The 23,471-nt window shown below is 45.2% G+C and overlaps 1 long non-coding RNA gene and 1 pseudogene across 3 annotated transcripts; both read left to right on the forward strand.

The window, feature by feature from the left end:
• Positions 1-2,154: 2,154 nt before the first annotated feature.
• On the forward strand, positions 2,155-5,554 carry LOC123144245 (nuclear/nucleolar GTPase 2-like; annotated as a pseudogene).
• Positions 5,555-8,116: 2,562 nt separating this feature from the next.
• LOC123144246 (uncharacterized) lies at positions 8,117-13,779 on the forward strand. 3 transcript variants are annotated; one of them, XR_006471347.1, is made up of 10 exons: positions 8,117-8,516; positions 8,617-8,814; positions 9,095-9,182; positions 9,278-9,405; positions 9,955-10,146; positions 10,230-10,339; positions 10,435-10,809; positions 10,908-11,021; positions 12,601-12,766; positions 12,888-13,779. It is a non-coding gene; the product is annotated as an uncharacterized lncRNA (long non-coding RNA). The 3 variants fall into 3 exon arrangements; XR_006471346.1 differs by having other exon boundaries at positions 9,278-10,146; XR_006471348.1 differs by having other exon boundaries at positions 9,278-10,146; positions 10,920-11,021.
• Positions 13,780-23,471: the final 9,692 nt, after the last annotated feature.

Below are 23,471 nucleotides of genomic sequence, written 5' to 3' on the forward strand. Positions count from 1 at the left end.
TTTGGGCAAAGCCCCAAAAGGTGGCTTTCCATAAAATATCCCAAAAAGCACTTTCACTATTCACGACGACATTTTTCAGCGTCCGTTCGAACTGAAAATATTTATGTGGGCTTAGAACATTTCCAGTACCCACCATAATAATTTTCAACGCGTTCTGGAAAAATTCCAGTTTAGTGATTTTCATCTGCGAAAAGCATCTGAACCGGTTCCTGCAGCTCCGTAACATTTTCAGTTTTTATTTCTGAAAATTCCAAAAAGTTTCCAGAATGATTCTGGCACCCTCCAAGAATTATCAGGCATGTGCCGAAACCATTTTGACTTAATGGCATACCCCGAAACAACTATTTCGGTATCACCGAAACTCATCCGGTGACCTATCTCTGCGGAGCTTTTCCGCTGTCCGAAACTTTTCGGTGTCCGAAACTTTTTCGATGATTTTCTTTCAGACTCCCTGTCTAGTATTCAGCAGATAGATGACCCTTAAGCGTGTGACCCTATAGGTTCGGTGAAGTATAGACATGACCCGGAATCCCTTCCGATCAATGATCAACATCGGAGCCGTGGACACCCATATTGACCCCTATACCCACATGAATGAATATTCGAGTGAACCTCCAGTTGCAGTGAGCTATTCCTGTTGCTTCGCGATATGTCACAAACACCCGAGGTGAGATTTGTTGCATCCCCGTGGACGAACAATTTGTCCACCATGCAAGTTACCTCGTTACCGGTTTTGTTCTCTTTTCTCGTTTCCGTGTTCCGGCATCCCAGTGATCAAATCACACTGTGTCTGGCCAGACGATGATGGATACCGTAATACCGAGAGGGCCCGAGAATATCTCTCCATCGTCGGAGGAGCAAATCCCAATCTTGAGCTATCAAGTTACTTGACACACTTTTCCATGAACCCGTAAGCCGCCGTAATAGCCACCCATTTACGGATGACGTTTAACAAACCCCAAAGTTCATGAAGTAAGCATGAAGAAACTCGATTCTCTCATGGTCTAAGGAATCATGCAAATGTTAACCATCTTTGTGTTATGCACCATTAACTTATGACGAATGAATCTCTTAGCATAACATCAATCTGGGTCGATTCAACACAAATGTTCTCTTAACATTGTGCCCTCAAAATTGCTGGCATAGACATGCCCATGATTAGGAAAACAGAACCATCATGCAACACTTGAGCTAGTCTTAGAGACTAGACTAGGAATACTTCTTACCGTTTATTATTCCACACGTGCATATGAGTCTTCCTCCGAGCCTTGTGGATATTGCAGACTCGAGAATCATTGCAGTTATAGCATGGAACATAAACATAATTATGAACTCGGAGATAAATAATATCATTTATTATTGCCTCTAGGGCATATCTCCTACATCTCTTTGGAATTTCGTTTCCGTTAAATTGTATGCACTATCCATACGGTTGCCTTGGCCATTATTCATCGTTTCATTCATGCAGCAATCTTCTAGCATGTCTGTTTTTTTTTCAATTGCTTGTATGAATTGGCGCCTACGAAGTAGGCCACCAAGGCAATTGGATTAAGCTATTTGCTCTTCTTCGTTGTGTTCCTGCTCTTACTAACTCCTATCATGTATTATCGGTTTAGTTATCGAAATGCATGTCCAGTGGATGTCTTTTGTGGTATTATAAAGCACTGAACATACTGCTACCTTATCATCCAATGTCGAATTGAACTCCATCATGTTTTGCTTCTATCACAGTTGAATGTTTGTTCTCTCCTTTTTTGATATACTATATAAACCCGTACGTTAAACCCTGAATTCCTAATGACTTAGTATTACATGCTTCCCCAAAACGTTCGGACCGGCACCCTCGCGCCAAGGCACGCTCCTGATCTAGTAGACTACATACGCAGCAAAATCAGTGAATCTACACATTAAAATATGTCTATATACATCCTTATGTAGTTCATATTGAAATCTCTAAATAAACTTATATTATTTTTAATGTAAAAGGGCTTATATTTAGAAACAGAGAAAGTAATTAGTCTTTTTTTTCCCCTTCATTTGTGGTAGGAGGATACTTGTCCGTTACTGTGTTCGTCGCAAATGGGTCACGGCCCCGCAGCCTGCGGAGGTGGGTACAGTATCAGCCCGACCCGCAGATGGCCTGTCGACCAACCCATCCCCGTCGCCTGTCCTACAAAACCCTAGCCTCTCCCTCCTCGCCGCCTCCTTCAACTGCCTCCTCTCATCTCACGGAAACAAATAGGGGAAAACCAACCAGAGAGCTTCGCCCAGCGCGCGATGGGGAAGAAGAAGGAGCGGTCAGTGAATGTGTCGGGCAAGCCCCGTCACTCTCTCGACGTCAACCGCCCCAATGACAAGAAGGGTGCTGGCGGCGACGGCGGCGCCGGCGGGAGCCGGTCCGCGGCCACGGTGCGGCGGCTCAAGATGTACAAACTAAGGTCAGTGAGGGACCGCGGTGGGAAGATCGTCAAGCACGATCTCCAGTCCAAGGAGCTCCCCAACACCTGCATCGAGCCTGACCGCCGGTGGTTCGGTGAGCAAATCCCCCTACCTCTCTGTTTGTTTTTCTAGTTGCGCACTTGATCGATGCCCTTAAGATACGAGGGCAGGTAATTACGTTGCTGTTGATTTGGATCAAGTAGGGATGTGTACACTTTTAGGAGCAGTCGGGAGCTTGATAGATGCACGAGGAGAGCAGAGAAGATGTTATGGTTTCATTTTTGTATCCAGTTAGTAGTGTAGCAATTACCATGCCTAAAGCTCTTTTGCTGATTAGAGCCTGTCTGAGTACTGATTGGCTCAAGTAATTGCTAAGACACAGTATATATAGTGAACTTGGTGGGTGATACATTAGATCGTCTACATAACAGTTGGTTAAATCAAACTTTGTTATGTTGTATGCTGGATTGAATTTGTTATACTGTCACAGGATGTGCAGTGCAGATGATTGACGATTAAATTTGTATACGAATTTATTCCATTATAAGCCTGGTGGTGTAACAGTGAATGATGATTGTATTATTCTGCCTCTTGGTTATCACAGGAAATACACGAGTTATCAATCAGAAAGAACTTGAATATTTCAGGCAAGAACTCCAGGCACGGCTTACAAATAACTACAGTGTGTTACTAAAATCTAAACATCTGCCACTATTGCTTCTGCAGGATCATCAGAAGGTAAACACTTATGTATACTTCTACCATCCTGATCATTGATTTTGCACGTGCAGCTCATGGAGTATTAGTGTATGTGACTGTCACTATTTTGCTGAAACTAGTGTTTAACTTAATTACTTGTACTCCTGGGCTCAATTTTATTTTTGGTTAAATAGCTTGGAACCTTCCACATTATTGTGAAGTATCATATTGTATGCTACCCCGCGGGAAGTCTAATCGGATCAATCGGTGGTTCCGTAATGAGTAGTCGAATACACATTGAGGGGGCCTTGCCTCCTCCTTCCTTATGATTTTTCTACTCACATATGTTCGTTCATGTTGATTTTACAGCAAGCTCGTGCACATCTTCTTGACACTGAGCTTTTTGAGCATGCCTTTGGACCAAAGGGCAAGCGTAAACGACCACAACTATCCAGTCTCGATTATGAATCTCTAATAAAGAAAGCTGATGATTCTCAAGGTACGAGTCAGAGCAATTAGCTTTAAGATTGGTCTCCAGTTCTGGAGCTAGATCCGAATATGCCATTCAACTTTGCATGCATATTACAAAGAAATCTGGCCTACTGGCTGTTCATCTGCTACTGTATATGACAAAGAATAAGTGTGTCAGTCTTAAGAAGTTCCATAATTTTCTAAAGTAATATTTAATTGCATGAAGTTGCATCTATTATTTGTCAAGGATAGCTGTGTATCTTGGTAAACTTTTATTTTTTGCTTTTTAGATGCGTTTGAGTAAAAACATGCTTCATCAAAGTTGCCAAAGGATGAAGAGGAAGATGGCTTAAGGGATCTAGTCAGGCATAATATGTTTGAGAAGGGACAAAGCAAAAGAATTTGGGGTGAACTTTATAAAGTTCTAGACTCTTCAGATGTTGTTGTGCAGGTCAGTGTTACACAATGTGGTGACCCCATCAGAGTTACTCTTTACTATGTAATCAATAGAATTTCTGTGCATGTAGATATTGCTTTAAATTAGTATCCGTATATATTGATTGCTTAAACTTTTATTTCTTCCACAGGTGTTGGATGCCAGGGATCCAATGGGCACGAGATGCTACCATCTGGAGAAACATCTGAAGGAGAATGCCAAGCACAAACACCTGGTATTCTTACTAAATAAGGTATCATTTTAAGTTGTGCTCTTAGTGCAAATGTTGATTGTTTACCTGTTGCAATGCATTACAACACAATGATGATTGGGCACATTTCATTTGTTGTTCAATGTGATCTAATACCTGCTTGGGCAACAAAAGGGTGGTTGCGTACTCTATTGAGGGACTATCCCACCCTACCGTTCCATGCAAGCATCAACAAGTCATTTGGAAAAGTAAATGAAAAAAGCTGGACGCTTTGGCGTTGGGTTCATTGACCCAAATACCGTTAATGAAAAGATATGGGAACGTCATGGAAAAGAAACATAGTAAAACTTGCTAAAGTTTTTGGTGGATCAAAATACCGAACCAGAAATACTGTTTTCTTACATCTACGGGTGAGTGTTACTATATATATTGTAATACAAATTCTATTTATGCTTACTAGATGTTAGTAAGTGTAGTTGATGAGTTATATATGCACATGCCTGCTTAATTATACAAACGTGTGCGCATGCATGCAGTTGTCATTGGATCTTGCTAGTCATTGAACTTGACGAGGGAAAAGCTACATTATTGGACTCAATAAAGGAAACAAAATAAATATACTACTTGAACGTTATTGGGATGCTCGACAGGTAATTTCAATCATTATCGCACTATATGTCGGCCTCGATCTTTAGTTCATTTCCTTATATCAGCTAATTAATAACTCCTCCATTCATTTTCTTTGCCGGCACTAGCTAGCTATGTATGCGCATCTCTCTTTAATTCTACTTCGATCACAATACCATTATCATGCTTGATTAATTATTATCTGATTAATTCTATTCTCGTAAAGTGCATGAGGCAGGCGCAGGGGACTAATTTATGTGGCTACGTAGTTTGCGAGAACATTCGCATGAAGACGTCCGAAAGGAAGCTAGCGGACAAAAACTTTCAGGTACGTTTGCCAGAACACAATTCACAAACCTTTTTTTCATGATCTAATACATATACACACAACTAATATATCCATATTGATCTCCTTTTTTTAATAAAGTTGCTCCAGATGCGCGATCAGCTCCTAGAAGATGACCGCATGAAAGCACTTCAAGAGGAAATAGTGGAATTTTTCCTCGAGCAGGTCATAGATCCCAATGGAGAATACTATTACCCGCTGTAATGCCTGCATTGTAATGGTCTGCAAATTGTAGGAGAAATTTTATGTACCAAGTTGCATGTGAATGCATGCATGGTCGAATTCGATGATGTGATATATATATATATATATTTGATCGGTTCTATGAGAAATTCTATTTATATATATATATATATATATTATGCATAACGTGTACAGTAGGTAGTACCGTCAAATATGTTTGAAATGAAAAATAATTAATTGAAAAATAATTAAACATAATTCATAAAACAAAAAATTAAATGGAAAACTAATAACCATTTAGTCCCAGTTTGTGTTACCAACCGGGACTAAACTTCCCCCAGCCCACGGCGCGGCCTCGTGCCACGTGGCTGGCCTTTAGTGTCGGTTCGTGCTGAACCGGGACTAAAGGGGGGCTTTAGTCGCAACACTTTAGTGCCGGTTCTGGAAACGACACTAAAGGCCCTTACGAACCGGGATTATAGCTCGATTCTGCACTAGTGTCTCTTTATGCAGATGACGCAGCTGTGTTCATGGCTCCGATCAAGAAAAAGATGTTGATAATCTTGCGAGTATTTTGCGACGCTTTGGGGAGGTTATGGACCTTTGCACCAACTTTTTTTGATAGAAAGATTGTAAGGGAACCCCCTACAGTATAATTGGTGCAACAAACCCAAATTGTAAGTACTACGCCTAGAACCTGGGTGAGTGGGAAGGTATCAGCCCCTTCCCACCACTAGGCCATGCCTTAGTCTGCCCTTTACACCAACTTCCATAAGAGTTCAATGATTCCCACTCGTTGCAATCATCTTGACTTTCATCATATAACCCAAAGTTTCCCAACAACTAGGGCTTCCTTCCCTTTGCGGTACTTAGGACTTCATCTCTTACTTTGGCAATTGAAGTTGTTGGATCTACATTTTTTTATGGACAAGGTTGCAAGCAAGTTGACAACTTATGAGGGCCAAACATCAACACCATTTGACACATGGCTCTTATCAAGTTCGTGATCACTTCCCAAGTGGTCTATTTCATCACATCGTTGGTCATCACGCCAAGCACCCTTCTTAATGTAAACAAACTTGAGAAAGCTTTCCTATGGTCCAGCTCGGACAAGATGACATGAAAAAAATGCAAGGTGAATTGAGAGATTGTTTGCCGGCCACTTGACTATGGGGGCTTGGGGTTCTCAACACTAACAAGTTTGCGCGTGCTCTTTGTTTGCGGTGGCCTTGGTATGAATGGAAGGATCCTACCAAGATTTGGGTAGGGGATAGGAAACCGTGTGATGTGGAGGACCTTAATTTTTTCTATGCATCGACCACCATCACTATTGGTAATGGCGCGGAGACCCCTTTTTGGGATTCACCTGGGCTCCTTGGGTGCAAGCCTAAAGGCATTGCCATGCTCATCCACAAAGCTTCCTCACGAAAAGAATTGGAAGGTGCGGGAGGCCTCAAGCACAATGTGTGGATTCTCAAGATCAAACCCTCCACCACCGTTTCCATTGAGCATATCACACAAATTTTCACCCTTTGGATGCTCTTGCATGAGGTGCATCTTTACACGCTCGCTAAGGATGAAATTATGTGGAAACATACGGTTAGTGGGCACTACGCGGTGGCCTCCCCCTACGAGGCGCAATTCCTAGGGATGGTGCACTCACCCATGGACCAAATGGTTTGGAAGGCTTGGGCTCCCTCTAAAAGTCAAGTTTTTTGCTTGGTTGGTACTTCACGAGAAAATTTGGACCGCCCATGGATTAGCCAAGCGTGGGTGGCCAAATTGCGGTATTTACCTACTTTGCATGTCGCTACACTCTAAGGCCTCGGTTCTTGGTCATCGAACAATTTCACATCTTTGGGTTGGTCACTTCCACTTGGCCCTTCATGGACTGGTCGAGGCTTGGTGGGAAAGTACCTGCGCCGACGGCATGCCAAACCGACAAGCAAGGTGTTTCCAGTCAGCTGTCTCAAATCGTGTGTGAAGTGTCCTTTTAGGTTTTGGCTGGTAGAGCAGCGGAATGAAAATACTCTTTCGTTTCATGCATGGTACTCTAAGTCCCAACTGCGCTAGCTTAGTGGTTCGATTCAACAACAGAACGAACAATCCTCCCTCACCATGCTTATCTTGTGGACAATTTGGAATGAACGAAACACAAGAGTTTTCAGGCTTAAAAGCGCTCCACCGACAATCTTGCTTACCATTATCTCGCCGAACCCAACCTTTGGGTCATCGTCGTAGTAAAAAATCAGGGTGAATAATTTTGCGAGAGTAATAATGTGTTCTTTGTACTTGTAACAAACCCTATTCTCTATTATTTACCTTAGTTAAAGATCAGTTTTTTTAGATAAAGAAAAGAATCAGCTCCTCCCCCGTTCTTAAATATAAGCCCATTTTTTAGATTTCAACATCCAGAAACAAGAAACCAAGGGGAAACCGAGCGTTCTCAAAGCTCAGTGTCTGCTGGCCGTCGGATCGTTTCTCTGATGCGATCTGGGCCGTCCGATCTCGCGCCCGGATGACCTCGGTCGTCGTATATTTACCTGATTGACGTGAGCCGTCCGATATTTCTCGCTATGAGCAGTGCCACTCTCGCCCGTGCCACCGCGTGTAGTTCCCGTGCCCCGCCAAGGGCATTTTCGTCATTTCGCACACACTTATATAAAACAGGAGCACGCCCGTGGACAGAACCCTAGACCCGCGCCCGCACTCGCTCCTCCTCCACCCCTCCCGTGACCACACGCCGCCGCCATCTCCTTCATCCATCGGTCGCCGCCTTCGCCTACTCCTCCTCCCCTCCCACTCCCGGCAGCACGCAACACCCCGAGGACCTCCCCTTGACCCGCCTCTTCCTCCCATCCAGCCAGATTCATGGAGCAAGGCCTCTCACGCTCGCTCGCGACCCTCAGCTGTGTCTAGGGGTTTGGGTAGGGCATCGCCTTTGTCGCTGGTGGACTCCGGCGGCTCCTCTTCGTTTCCTCCCTCGCCCACACGTGCGGCTCCGCTTCCCGCGGGCTATGGCGCGTGGTTGGCCTCCCGGCGCCAAGAACCGTCCCAGGCCTCGCTGCATCTCCGGCTCTAGCAAGGCATTCCTGGGCGACCGGGTACACTTCTCTCTCCCTCCCGTCCCTCTCCCAATGCCAGCCACCACACGAGCTCACCTTAGCCTCTTCTTCATCCACTCCTCCATGATGCTCGATAAAGGGAGCACGGGCGGCTTCATCGGGAGGAGCACCAGGCCAACCCCCAGCGGTTGGCGCCACCGGATGGCGGCGGCCACCTTCTTCTCCCGGCCGCACCACGCCACAGGTGGAGGCGTTCCTCTTGCTCTTCCTCGTGGTGGCATGGCAGCACCACCGTCAACGTCGAGCATGGGTAGGAGAACGATGCAGCCGTCCACAGGTTCGTCTCTCTCTGTAGCTACAGATTTTCTATTCGCTGGTCAACCTAGCTGGAAGTGCTACACGAGTGCTATAAACGTTCAGTAGTATGTGCATTAGCAGATTTGCTATTGGCTTGATCGAACTTTGGTTGTATAATAAGCCTCGTGTTAATGTGTACAAGTGCCAGCCAATGTTCTTTCTTTTCCTTTAGAATGAAAACATACTAAAGCATCCAGTTTATTCCTACTGAATTACTTTTGACCTATGATAGAAAAACATGTGTGTTATTGACCTTTCAGATATTACACTGAAAGTGGCTTCCCATGTCCACACCTGAGGAACCCATCTGACCACTTCCTGAGGACAATCAACAAAGATTTTGACGAGGTAGGACCTGTTATTCCTTGTCATTTCATTGTATGATACTCTGAACAAGAAGTGCAGCATCCTTACTTTGGCTATGTGATCCCGTATGCATGCAGGAAATTGTAGAGAGTTCCAAAGCTAGGAAAAAAAGGCAGCTGAAGCAATAGAGATTCTGACAGATTCTTACCAGTCCCCCGCTTATTCAAAGAAAACAATGGACCGGATAGCTGAGATGAAAGGGATAGTAAGTTGCTTACAAGCCGCATTTTTTTTCTCAAGAGTAAAGATTGTATTGTTTTGGCTGTACCAAAATGTTTGGTTACAAAGAAGGGACTACCCAAATGCGGACAATCTGTATATACCAACTGCAAAATAATTACTAGGGCAAATTCAGTCAGTGAAGTACTCCCTCTAGCTCATGAAAAAGTGGTGTCTTTTACACAGCCTTCAAAATGTACCTTTGGCAACTAGTTTTTGTTGTGGTATAATATGCACATATAATACCCAGTAAAATTATAACATGTTGGAAATATTTTCTGAGAAACGCATATCATTTTGGATCTGAATATTCAAAACATACTAGCCGTCAAAGTTTTCAAAGTTTATCTCCTAAAGAATCTCCATTATGAACTAGAGGGAACAACATGCTAATTCAGCGTCTGTACAACATGTCATTTTTCATTTGAATGAACCGGCAACAAAACTCTCGCCGCAGAGTATACGGTGCTGGCCTAGCGATGTTTACACATTCAAAATCAAATTATAGTTCTAGTATTATTGAGCTATGTTCCAGGGTGGAGCTCCATTTAGGAAGAGGGAACAAGCGAGCTTCTCAACAAAGCTCTTTATACACACCAGAAGGTCATTTGTGAATATGCACATGGACATATGATACTACTGGATGCGCTTGGGTGTTTACCTGGGCATTGGCATTTGTCTTGGCACCATATTCTACCAAGTTAGCCACAATTACAGTTCCATCCAGGTGAATTCTAGAAGACATGATTCATTAGGCAACATAAATAATTTATATGTCAACAAAATTGATGTGTTCCCCTGATTTTTCAGTCTAGATGTGAAGTAATAATGTATACGACGGAACTTCTTACCTTCATGGCCATTGGAGGATTCCCTTCTTTTCTAGAGGACATAAAGGATGCTTTCTCCCTGCCATCAGAGTAACATTTTCACAAGAGCACTTATATGTCCATGCTTTCACTGTATATTGAAAGTCTGAAATAAATAAAAGTCTGTCTGCACACTTTGTTTCTAGGTATTCAGAAGGGAGAGGCCGAGTGGCCATTACGGCGTGGCGGAGTTTGTGATATCAAACACATTGTCAGCCACTCCATACCTGGCCGTCATCGCTGTGATCCCTGGCGCAATGCTGTACTACCTTACCGAGCTAATGAAAGGACCTGACCGCTTCACCTACTTCGTCGTCAACTTGTGCATGTGCACACTGCTGGTGGAGAGCATGATGATGATCATCGCTGTCGTCGTCCCAGACTTCCTGATGGGGATCATCATCGAGGCCGGGGAGCAAGGGGTGATGATGCTCAATGGATTTTGTTTTCGTTGTTGATCCTGATTTAGATAACACCAAAGGAACAAATCAAGTGAGCTGCAACCAAAACTACCCAACAAGGTGTGGCTTTTTGCACCGCGAGTTTTATATTGTTATTGTGTTCATATTTATGGTTAGGTTTGCAGAAAACCTTTCTTGATTCTTGCTTTACCATGGAGGTTGTCTACAAGGATTCAGAAGACGACGATTTGCTTCAACTGCATTTGGAAGCAGCTGCTAGGAGCATGGAAACCATTGGAAGAACATAAAGTTGAAGCATAGAAAGGAAGGAGGTCTGACTCTTCTCATTTCAATTCCACTTTTTGTTATTAGCTGCTGTCTTGCACCAATTACAATTAGAGTCGGACCTGCGAGATGCCTTCGCACCGGCGTGACGCTGGTAAGGTGGGTCTTGCCTATCGATTCTTGCCGCTGGATGTGCTCCTTCGTGAAAAGAAGTATAAAATGCTACTTTTGCCATCTTAAAACGGCGCAAACTAATTCTACCAGTTTAAGCCATTTAAAATATCACTGAAGTTGTCCAGTGTTTTTTTATTCAGCTCCATTGTGGTAAAATATCTAGCATATGTGTGTGATAAATGTGTAGTTGATGGTGTATCTCTTGGATGGTTTCTACCACTAAAACTTTGTGTTTTCTTCCCCTTCGTAGTTGATTTAGTTCAATCAAAAACAGTCAGTCACTTAACTGTCGATTTGACCCTAGCGAGTTTGGATTCCGCCTTTCCAGGACAAGAACTGTAGTTATTTACTGTCCTGTAATATTGTGTGTCACCAAATTTATTCATTTAATTTTTGAGTAGGGGAACTATGAGAATGCAGATCAAAAAGAGTTGTTCATCTTTCGCCAGCACGTGCATGTTATGATTATTGCGGTGGAGTGCCGAGTGCTGAAATATGCATTCGACGCCTGTTTTAGATTTTGTTTCAGTTTACTGGAATTTTTTATTTCGTGAACTAAAATATAGGAGCATGCACCAGAAGCTTGGTATGGTTCAAAATATTGTGATAAACTTCGATCCATAGATACATACACATAGAATAACTGGTTGCAGTTTGTCATCACTGTTTTGAATCTAGCTCTTCTACTTCTGTTTTTTGTAATGAATATTCAATTTCTACAGTTTATGGTATGCACCCTTTTCGTAAAGGAACACCTATTTATTTTCGTTTGTCTAAAAACCATAGGTAACTAGCAAAATATTTAGATCCCATATCTATTTGTGTATATGCACGATTAGTTATTTAGGTGTATACTTCTTTAACCTTATTGACTTTTAAAGAGGTTATTAATGTTGGTTAGCCCACCGCTTCTGCGGGCAACGCGTGGCACTTTCTTATCTATATAGGATATGTATATACTGGAATAACAAAGTCACTAGCTATATATTGTATGATCCAGATATGTATTTCTCGATGTGCTAAAGATGTTGATTGCGTTCTAAGGTGTTGACTAGGCAAACAGAAAGGGTTTGAAAGGCCCCATAGTGGTCAAACAAAGGTGTATTCAGGTCCAAAGCTTCCAGAGCTATGATATAAATGTGGTTGGTAAATGGTAATGGAATACTTACAAGTCGAATATCACTTACTGCGTGAAGTGCATAAATTTGTAGGCATATACAAATAGAAAGAATATATGTTACAATTACTATTATGTACTGATCAGGGTGTGTAGTTCTGGTTAGGTCTACACCATACAACTTCTCATGGAAAACACCTATCGACTATCAGAAAATTGAATTGAGCATTTTTCATATTATGTGAAGTTAGGTCCATCCATTATTATTGTCTTGTGGTTCGTTTATTGCTCCGTATTGCCAGCATACTCTAAAATGTTTGATACATGCTTTGCAGATTTTGTTTGCCGAGAGGTTTAATCGTTTCAACCGATTTAAATGCAAAAGGGAGGTACACTCTCTCCTGATGTTGATGTTAAATTAACTATTGAATGCTGGACTATAAAATAATGGGATCAAAATTAGGTTCAACATCGTCAAGGACAAGAACACCTGAACCCAGAGTAATCTTCTAAACACATGCTCTAACTTTCTATGAACTGGCATATCCGATTCAAACCCTCATCTGACTACCTAGATGTTCTTTTGTGAAACAACTATTTTGACCTCACTTTGAACCTACAGGAAGATGACTATCTGATAGTAATCCCCTATTCCCACATATTTGGGCTTATGCTGGAAGCTTTAAAATTGCCCCCTGCAATTTACCATCACAAGATACGTCCGGGTGGCAAGGCTCGTGTGACAGTCACTTTCAATTCTTCCTTAGAGCAGCTTGATGGTTTGCTTGTTCCTACCTCAATATCTGGTATGGTTTCACATACCTATGAAGATGCAGAAGACAGTGCCGCTATAGAAGCTATTAGATATATGGAAAACGTGCGTGGGAAAGAAATTAGAGACTACCACTACACCCATGTCATAACGCTTCAAAATCAAGTTAGGCATTTGGTCACGTGGTTGTTGGAAGGAAATGAGACTATCAAGTAACTACGCAAAGGCTGGTACTATGCTGTTAGGTATATGAGCTCATATTCTGACCAGATACAGAACTCAACAACTGCTCGACACCTAAGAGGGCAAGCTAATACCAAAGGGATTATGAAATCAGCGCTGGTAGGCATTGAGGAACTGACACAGAGGTTACATTATATTGGAATGAAGTCAGATGAGCGGCTGATGACTATTAAAGATAGCTTCTGATAACCTTAAAAAACATGTCCCAATCAGCAGGTTTGAGTGCTTAGTAGGCAACATACTTTTGGTTCTTATTAGTCAAGTTTAGTAGTGGAACATTTGTCTTTTGGAGGTCTCCAAGTGCTTTTAGATTTGTACTATGCAAGAATCATGTAGCGATGACGTTCTGCTCCAAAGACCGAACCTACAATGACAGCTTCCTTTATGTAAGTGTTTGTGTAAACAAGTGTGAGGCAAGCAGCTGTCTGTACTCTTACCAGGTGGCTTCTCATCTTCTGCTGTGAAATGTTATGTTTATGTTCGTGTCTTATCAGGTGGATTCTCATCTTCTGCACACAAACGCCCTTTGCTTCTGATTGATCGTTATTGTTCTTTACTTTTTATCATATTTGCTGGTATATAGTGTGCAGGATATACCTTTGCTTGGATATGCATTCCTCTGGGTGTATCACCTTATCTCCTCTACGATGCTTTGTGCTTGAGTACAACCGCGTATAGATTCTCTTTGGAATTTCGTTTCCGTTAAACTATATGAACTATCCATACGGTTGCCTTGGACATTATTCATCGTTTTCATGCAGCAATCTTCTGGCATGTCTGTTTTTTTCAATTGTTTGTATGAACTGGCGCCTATGAAGTAGGCCGCCAAGGCAATTGGATCATGCTATTTGCTCTTTTTCACTGTGTTCCTGCTCTTACTAATTTCTATCATGTATTATCGGTTTAGTTATCGAAATACATGTCCAGTGGATGTCTTTTGTGGTATTATAAAGCACTGAACTTACTGCTACCTTATCATCTAATGCCGAATTGAACTCCATCATGTTTTGCTTCTATCACAGTTGAATGTTTCTTCTCTGCTTTTTTGATATACTATATAAGCCCGTACGTTAAACCCTGAATTCCTAATGACCTAGTATTACATGCTTTCACAAAACGTTCGGACCGGCACCCTCGCGCCAAGGCGCGCTCCCGATTTAGTAGACTACATACGATCAAAATAAGTGAAACTACACATTAAAATATGTCTATTTACATCTGTATGTAGTTCATATTGAAATCTCTAAATATACTTATATGATTTTTAATGTAAAAAGGTATATATATATATATAAACGGAGGAAGTAATTAGTCTTCTTTTTCTCCCTTCATTTGCCGTAGGAGGATACTTGTCTGTTACGGTGTCCGTCGCAAATGGGTCACGGCCCCGTAGTGTAACATTGTGACGCCCGGATAATCAAGCTACAGTAAAACTCTGCTAATGATGCCACGTCACCTCCGTTACTGTTTCTAATCCTTCGTTAGTTCAAAACCGATTCAAAAATCAATTCAAAATATAGCAAATAATAAAACTTTTCAAATGTCTAAACTAAAATGTTCTAAAAGTGACAAATAAATCGTAAGTAATTATGGTGGAGAAACCAAGCTTTGACAAAATGTTTAAAGGCTCTAAAACAATTAAAACAATAGTGAAAACAATTAAACAAATGCCTATTGAATTTATAAAATGCTAAAACTATTTTATTATGGGTTAAGGATTAATCTCACAGTAGTTTGTTGATAAATACAAATTTAGGCACTAGTGGTAATTTTTGTAAAACAAGAAAATAAAAGAAACTACAAATAAAAAAAATAAAAAAAAGAAAAGGAAAAGAACCCCCCTCCCCGCTGGGCCTCGGCCCAGCTGGCCGTCGACCCACCCTAGCCGGCCCACTCCCCCTCCCCGGTCGGTTCTCTGTTCCTCCGACCCCGTCGCTACAGGAGGCTGGTCGCCGCCGAACCCCCTCGCCGGCGATGAACCCCGCGAGAGAATAAGGCTGCCACGCCCCGACTCCTCGATCCCCTCTCCAATCCCCCTGGCGTCCCCATCCATTTCCCTCCTCGCGCCGCTTTCGCTCTCCAGATCCACCGCGCCACCGCACCACCGCCATGACCGCCGACGCCGACGAGCTCTCCGCCGTCCCCGTCACCTAGGACCGTGCCAGGGCCTTCGCCGCCCTCCACCTCGTCGCCTTCGACTACGAGCCGAGCCGAGGAGCACCACTACGGCGCCCCTGACCCTACTTCCTCGTCGCCTCGCTGCCCCAACTCGTCGCCATCGTCCCGTCTTCGTCCTCGGTGCCCGGAGCTACTCCTCGTCGATTCGCTGCGACCAAGTCGTCCCCGGCCTCGCCGTCCCCTACTCTGCGACCGTTGTGAGCCCCCGCACCTTTCCCCCTTATACTCGCCGGCTCTTTCGTCCTCTAGGGCGTAGGTCCGCCATGACCGCAAGCTCCCTGCCTCCGGCCATGTCGCCGTCGTGGACAGCGCATGACCTGGGCCAAATCGAGCACACAAGTGTGCTCGTGGTGGTCCGTAGACGCCACCTAGCTGCTTCGCTTGCTCGAATTCGAGCCGCAGCACCACACCCGCGCACATCCGAGCTCCGGCCCCCGCTCTGCTTGTCGCCGCCGTTGCCACCAACCACCTCCGGCCAACCCGCCGCCCGCGCCTTGCCTCCCTCCCGTGTGCCTGCTGCTGCTACTGCCTCGCGCCAGGCCCAGTCCCCCTTCCACTGCCGACGATGTCTGCGTGCGCGCCTCGCCGCGCCCGCCGGAGACCGCCCTTGCCCGCACGCCTCCTCGCCCACGCTCACCCCCTACGCATGTGGCCGCGCCCCCAGTCGCCCGCCTCAGCCGGCGGCGCCCACCTCCGCCCGGGCCTGCTCGCGCCCCCTGTGCCGAGCCTTCCCACGGCCAACACCATGGCCGCCGGCGTCGTACTCTACGAGTACGTACGTACGGGCACAGCCACACCAGAGGCCGATTTGGGCCACCGGCACATGGGCCCGACACCCCTTGTTAATTAGGGAGGCCCTAATTAGTTTAGCCCAAAACCCCCTAATTAAGCTAAGTAAACTTAGTCAAAAACCTGTTAATTAAAATGAGTCAATGACAATTGGGACCCACATACGCTGTTCACATTGGACTAGTCAAAATATTAACTGGGTCAACCCAGCCCTGGCCCCACATGTCATACAGATGCACACATTGCTGGGTACACTCCTGTGTACCCATAGCAATTTGTCTTTTTATTATTTCGAATTAAATTAAATGCAGAAATCCCAGGATTTGTTTAAATCTTTGAAAAATCATAGAAAATAAACCGTAACTCGGATGAAAAAGTTTTATACATGAAAGTTGCTCAGAACGACGAGACGAATCCGGATATGCAGCCCGTTCGTCCGCTACACATTCCTAGCATAGCAAACATGCAACTTTCCCCCTCCGGTCCGTTTGTCTGAAAACGCGAAACACCGGGAATACTTTCCCGGATGTTTCCCCCCTTCGCCAGTATCACCTACCACCGCGTTAGGGCACACCTAGCACCGCGTATTGCCCTATTATGCTTTGTGATGCTTTGATTGCTCTGTTATTTATTGTGTTCCCCCTCCGTTACTTCTTTCCGGTAGACCCCGAGACCGCTTTCGATGCCCCTGTGATCGATTACATCGACGACGACCCCTTCTTCTTGCCAGGGCAACCAGGCAAGCCCCCCTTGATCACCAGATATCGCCTATTCTTCTCTATACTGCTTGCATTAGAGTAGTGTAGCATGTTACTGCATGGTAGTAGGCAACCAGGCAAGCCTCCCTCCCGTGTGCCTGCTGCTGCTACTGCCTCGCGCCAGGCCCAGTCCCCCTTCCACTGCCGACGATGTCTGCGTGCGCGCCTCGCCGCGCCCACCAGAGACCGCCCTTGCCCGCACGCCTCCTCGCCCACGCTCACCCCCTACGCATGTGGCCGCGCCCCCAGTCGCCCGCCTCAGCCGGCGGCGCCCACCTCCGCCCGGGCCTGCTCGCGCCCCCTGTGCCGAGCCTTCCCACGGCCAACACCATGGCCGCCGGCGTCGTACTCTACGAGTACGTACGTACGGGCACAGCCACACCAGAGGCCGATTTGGGCCACCGGCACATGGGCCCGACACCCCTTGTTAATTAGGGAGGCCCTAATTAGTTTAGCCCAAAACCCCCTAATTAAGCTAAGTAAACTTAGTCAAAAACCTGTTAATTAAAATGAGTCAATGACAATTGGGACCCACATACGCTGTTCACATTGGACTAGTCAAAATATTAACTGGGTCAACCCAGCCCCTGGCCCCACATGTCATACAGATGCACACATTGCTGGGTACACTCCTGTGTACCCATAGCAATTTGTCTTTTTATTATTTCGAATTAAATTAAATGCAGAAATCCCAGGATTTGTTTAAATCTTTGAAAAATCATAGAAAATAAACCGTAACTCGGATGAAAAAGTTTTATACATGAAAGTTGCTCAGAACGACGAGACGAATCCGGATATGCAGCCCGTTCGTCCGCTACACATTCCTAGCATAGCAAACATGCAACTTTCCCCCTCCGGTCCGTTTGTCTGAAAACGCGAAACACCGGGAATACTTTCCCGGATGTTTCCCCCCTTCGCCAGTATCACCTACCACCGCGTTAGGGCACACCTAGCACCGCGTATTGCCCTATTATGCTTTGTGATGCTTTGATTGCTCTGTTATTTATTGTGTTCCCCCTCCGTTACTTCTTTCCGGTAGACCCCGAGACCGCTTTCGATGCCCCTGTGATCGATTACATCGACGACGACCCCTTCTTCTTGCCAGGGCAACCAGGCAAGCCCCCCTTGATCACCAGATATCGCCTATTCTTCTCTATACTGCTTGCATTAGAGTAGTGTAGCATGTTACTGCTTTCCGTTAAGCCTGTCATTGTTGCTACAGTTGTTACCCTTACCTGCTATCCTACTGCTTAGTATAGGATGCTAGTGTTCCATCAGTGGCCCCACACTCTTGTCCGTCTGCCATGCTATACTACTGGGCTGTGATCACTTCGGGAGGTGATCACGGGTATATACTATATACATTATATACATGACACATGTGGTGACTAAAGTCGGGTCGGCTCGTTGAGTACCCGCAAGTGATTCTGATGAGGGGGCTGAAAGGACAGGTGGCTCCACCCCGGTAGAGGTGGGCCTGGGTTCCTGACGGCCCCCGACTGTTACTTTGTGGCGGAGCGACAGGGCAGGTTGAGACCACCTAGGAGAGAGGTGGGCCTGGCCCTGGTCGGCGTTCGCAGATACTTAACACGCTTAACGAGTTCTGGGTATTTGATCTGAGTCTGGCCATTTGGTCTATACGCACTAACCATCTACGCGGGAGTAGTTATGGGTATCCCGGCGTCGTGGTATCAGCCGAAGCCTTCGTGACGTCAGCGACTGAGTGGCGCGCGCCGGATTGGACTGGAACGCCACTAGGCTAGGTCTGCTTCCGGCCGCGTACGCAACGTGCAGGTGTGCATAGGGCGATGGGCCCAGACCCCTGCGCACATAGGTTTAGACCGGCGTGCTGACCTCTCTGTTGAGCCTAGGTGGGGCTGCGACGTGTTGATCTTACGAGGCCGGTCATGACCCAGAAAAGTGTGTCCGGCCAAATGGGATCGAGCGTGTTGGGTTATGTGGTGCACCCCTGCAGGGAAGTTTATCTATTCGAATAGCCGTGTCCCTCGGTAAAAGGACGACCCGGAGTTGTACCTTGACCTTATGACAACTAGAACTGGATACTGAATAAAATACACCCTTCCAAGTGCCAGATATAACCCGGTGATCGCTCTCTAACAGGGCGACGAGGAGGGGATCGCCGGGTAGGATTATGCTATGCGATGCTACTTGGAGGACTTCAATCTACTCTCTTCTACATGCTGCAAGATGGAGATCGCCATAAGCGTAGTCTTCAACAGGACTAGCTATCCCCCTCTTATTCTGGCATTCTGCAGTTCAGTCCACTGATATGGCCCTTTTGCACATATACCCATGCATATGTAGTGTAGCTCCTTGCTTGCGAGTACTTTGGATGAGTACTCACGGTTGCTTTTCTCCCTCTTTTCCCCTTTCTATACCTGGTTGTCGCAACCAGATGCTGGAGTCCAGGAGCTAGAGATCCCGAGGATGATTCTACATGGAGTTCGGCTTCGAGGAGTAGTTAGGAGGTCCCAGGCAGGAGGCCTTGCCTTTTCGATCGTTGCTACTTTTGTGCTAGCCTTTTTAAGGCAAACTTGTTTAACTTATGTCTGTACTCAGATATTGTTGCTTCCGCTAACTCGTCTATGATCGAGCACTTGTATTCGAGCCCTCGAGGCCCCTGGCTTGTATTATGATGCTTGTATGACTTATTTATGTTGTAGAGTTGTGTTGTGATATCTTTCCGTGAGTCCCTGATCTTGATCGTACACATTCGCGTGCATGATTAGTGTACGGTCAAATCGGGGGCGTCACAAACATCCCAAATTTTCAATTTGAAATGTTATACATTTGATCATCATTGCATATCATATTTTATTGCATTTTGGCTAGATCCTAGAAATTCTACGCAACTCAAGGACCCACAGGAGAGAGTTGGGGATTTCGTTATTTTCAAATTTGGGTTTTCTCAAATTTTGAAAATAGGATCATTTGATTTTATTTATTTTATCTTTAATTATTCCAATTATAAAAATATGAGAGAGGGAATAAAATGACTTTCCCAAAATAAAGGAATAATGCGGATTTAATAAAAAATCAAATAAGATTTTATTTTGGAGTTTTTCGCTATTTTATTTGGATAGGAAAAAATGCGCGTTTTTCAAAATTGCATTTAGGCCCCAAATAAATGTTCATCTTGTCTGGCTTGATTTTAGAAGTCGGGGAAAATTTATTTCAGGATTTTTGGAGTTCATTTAGTATTTCTTTTATTTGTTTTTCTGCGCGTATTTATTAAAAAAAACGAAACCGACTATGGGTCGTGTTCGGCCAGGACTCCGCCTGGCCGGGTCCTTTATAAGTCGCGGCCCGACCCCGCCGTTGGCCCAAGCCGCCGCTGCCCCCGAACCCTAACCCTAGCCCGACCCCGCTGCCCGTCGGATCCGCCGCCGCCGCCGACGTCGCCGCCCCGTCGCCCGTCGCCCGCCGTCACCCCGCCGCCCGACGCCGTTGCCACCGCCGCCCGCCCCGACGCCCGACCCCGCCACCCGCCGACCCCGCCGGAGCCGCCGCCCCTCGCCGAGGTAGCCGCCGGAGTTGTCGCCGCCGCCGGCGGTTTTCTCTAGAAAAACCGCCCGGTTTTTAAAAAAACTGCGGTTGTTTTTATTTGTTTAGATCGGTTTATTTTCTTTTTTTTCTTTTTTCTCGGTTTAGTTAATTAGCGAGCGTTCGCTCGTTCGTTCGTTTTAACGAACGTATTCATCGTTTAGTTACAGTTAACGAACGTTCGTTCGATAAACTGTTCGTCAGTTTTTCTTTTTTCTCGGATTTTCCGCGATTATTCCAGATCGCGATTTCTGATCCGATTTTCGTTCTAGTATATCTTTGCGCTCGTTTATCGGAATCAGGCGAGATTCAAGCGCCTAGAGTTTCGTCTCGAAATTCTCTTTCCGTTTAACCAACTCAAACAAGTTTTTGTTACTGTAAAATTTGACTTAGATCCAGATTAGTAAACGAAGCTTGTTTCTTTCGCCGTTTGACTTTCGTTGCTTCGTTTGATTTGATTCTTTTTGCAAACCGGAGTTCTTAAGTTGAACTTTCTGATTAGATCTTTTATTTGAGTTTTACATGTGCATCAGTTGAGTGCTTACTGTATGCTTGTTTGTTTGCGATAGAGTACCCGGAGTGCGCCGCTTGCTACTTCGAATCTCTAGGTTTCACGGATCATCAGCAAGGCAAGTAACACTTTGATCATACTTCTTTACTACCCAGTTTTATTGCATTAGACCAATCCTCAAACATTGCATGATTAGGATCTAATTAAATTATGGGTATTGGGAAGTAGATGAGGTAGTACCTATTACCTGTTTTGTTATCAAACCTTTGGGAGTTACTTCTACGTTTGCTCATATTGCTATGCTATGCTAGTAGACGTGGATTGGGTGAGTGTATCCATGACAGATGTGAGATTGTTAATTTAATGGTTTACTTAAGGTGGCAACTTAAACACACATATGGGTGGATTGAGGCACCTGGGTATTCCAGTGATTGCCTGTTTTCTTTTGGACCGCCACCCAGGCTCAAAGGGATCATGAGATTATTCATGCTAGAAACTTCCGTGTGCAGGCGCAAGCTATTATGGGCTCTAGCATAGTTGAATAAGTTGTGTGAATTCTTACAGTGGTAGACAAGCAGATGTAGGGGAAAGTAGGTGTAACGGTCTACCCGATCGTAAGGTGCAAACAGTTCTGAAAGACTGTGTCTCGGTCATCCGTTACTCAAACACCATGTAGTGCGAGTAATCCAACAGAGGAGATCGAATCTTGTGGGGAAAAATGCACAAACCTCTGCAGAGTGTATAAACTAATCATGATTAGCCGTGTCCCCGGTTATGGACATCTTGAGTATCTAGTACTTGGATTATCATGTTAATCTCATCATGTTACTCAAATTAATTTTGTTGGGTTAAGGATGATACTTAATTGGGATTGAGATGCTGTCAACCATTCTCAATGTTTAACAACCACCATGATAGTTAAATAAAATTTATTCCTTTGCAGTAGGGAAAAATTAGCTTTTCGCAAAACTGTAACCATAGAGCTTTCCATCAGCCAAATATGCATGTAGTGATAGCATTATTCTGTTCATTACTCTCTAGGTGTTATTTTGCCAGCATATTCCATGTGCTGACCCGTTTTCGGGCTGCAACGTTTCATGTTGCAGACTTTTCAGACGACGAGTAAGGTGCCTTAGGTCGTGGTCTTATACTCAGTGATGCCGTTGGAGTTGATGGACTCACTTATCTTCCAAGTCTTCCGCTGTTATCGTTTTAGATGGCCTTAAGCCATATTTGTCATACTTATTTCTCTTTTGAGATACTCGATGTAATAAGTGTGTGATTGCTACTCTGTTATAAATCCTCCAAGTACTGTGCGTGTCAGCATTACTGATCCAGGGATGACACTGGTGCACGGTAGATCAGACTGTTTGAGGTCTGGTCGCTACACGCAGCCTGGGGAGGTGGGTACAGTATATACCTGGCCAAATGGGCCGGTCCGGCCCGGCACGGCTCGCCCTGAGTTAAACGGGCCAGGCACGGCACGGCCGACCAGGCATGCTTAGTACAGGGCCGTGCCGGGCCGGCACGCGTGCTGACCTCCAGGGCCCAGGCGCGACAAAACAATTAAATAGGCCGGCCCATCGGCATGTTTATCCGTTATCCCAACTAATTTTAGCCTATTTTACCATTAAAAACATTAAAAAAAAATAAACGGGCCGTGCCAGGCCGGCACGTGTGCCCAGCCTCCAGGCCCAGGCACGACCCTAGGCAGGCCACGTGCCGGGCACGCCCCGATTAATCACGTGCTGGGCCGGCCCACCACGGGCCAGGCACACGTGCTAACAGGCCGGCCTGCCAGGCACGACCCATTTGGCCAGGTATCGTACAGTATCAGCCCGGCCCGCAGATGGCCTGTCGACCGACCCATCCCCGTCGCCTGTCCTACAAAACCCTGGCATTTCCTATTTGGCGTTGCAGGCGCCCGTTACTGTGCATTTTGCAAACGGGCGCGTGCATCGCTCCAAACCTGGCCGGCCCATTGTTTCTAGTGTTCACCCATCCCCGTCGCCTGTCCTACAAAACCCTGGCATTTCCTATTTGGCGTTGCAGGCGCCCGTTACTGTGCATTTTGCAAACGGGCGCGTGCATTGCTCCAAACCTGGCCGGCCCATTGTTTCTAGTGTTCACGAGCGCAAAAAAAGTGCGATAAGGGGTTCGAACCGGCGACCCCTTGATCGCAAGTGCCTCGTTCCAACCACCAAGTTATCCATCCCGCGTGCTGCACAGATGCTTGGTCTTTTCCTTTTATTCGTCCATTAGTTTAGTTTTTTTTTTCTTTTTTGTTCTTCCTTTTTTCTGTTTCCTCCTTTTGTTTTCTTTAGTGTGCATTTTTAAAATTCATGAACCTTTTCTTCTAAATAGATGAACTTTTTTTCAAATTCTATGAAC

This window comes from Triticum aestivum, chromosome 6D (genome assembly GCF_018294505.1).
Source record: "Triticum aestivum cultivar Chinese Spring chromosome 6D, IWGSC CS RefSeq v2.1, whole genome shotgun sequence".
NCBI classification, from domain to species: Eukaryota; Viridiplantae; Streptophyta; class Magnoliopsida; order Poales; family Poaceae; genus Triticum; species Triticum aestivum.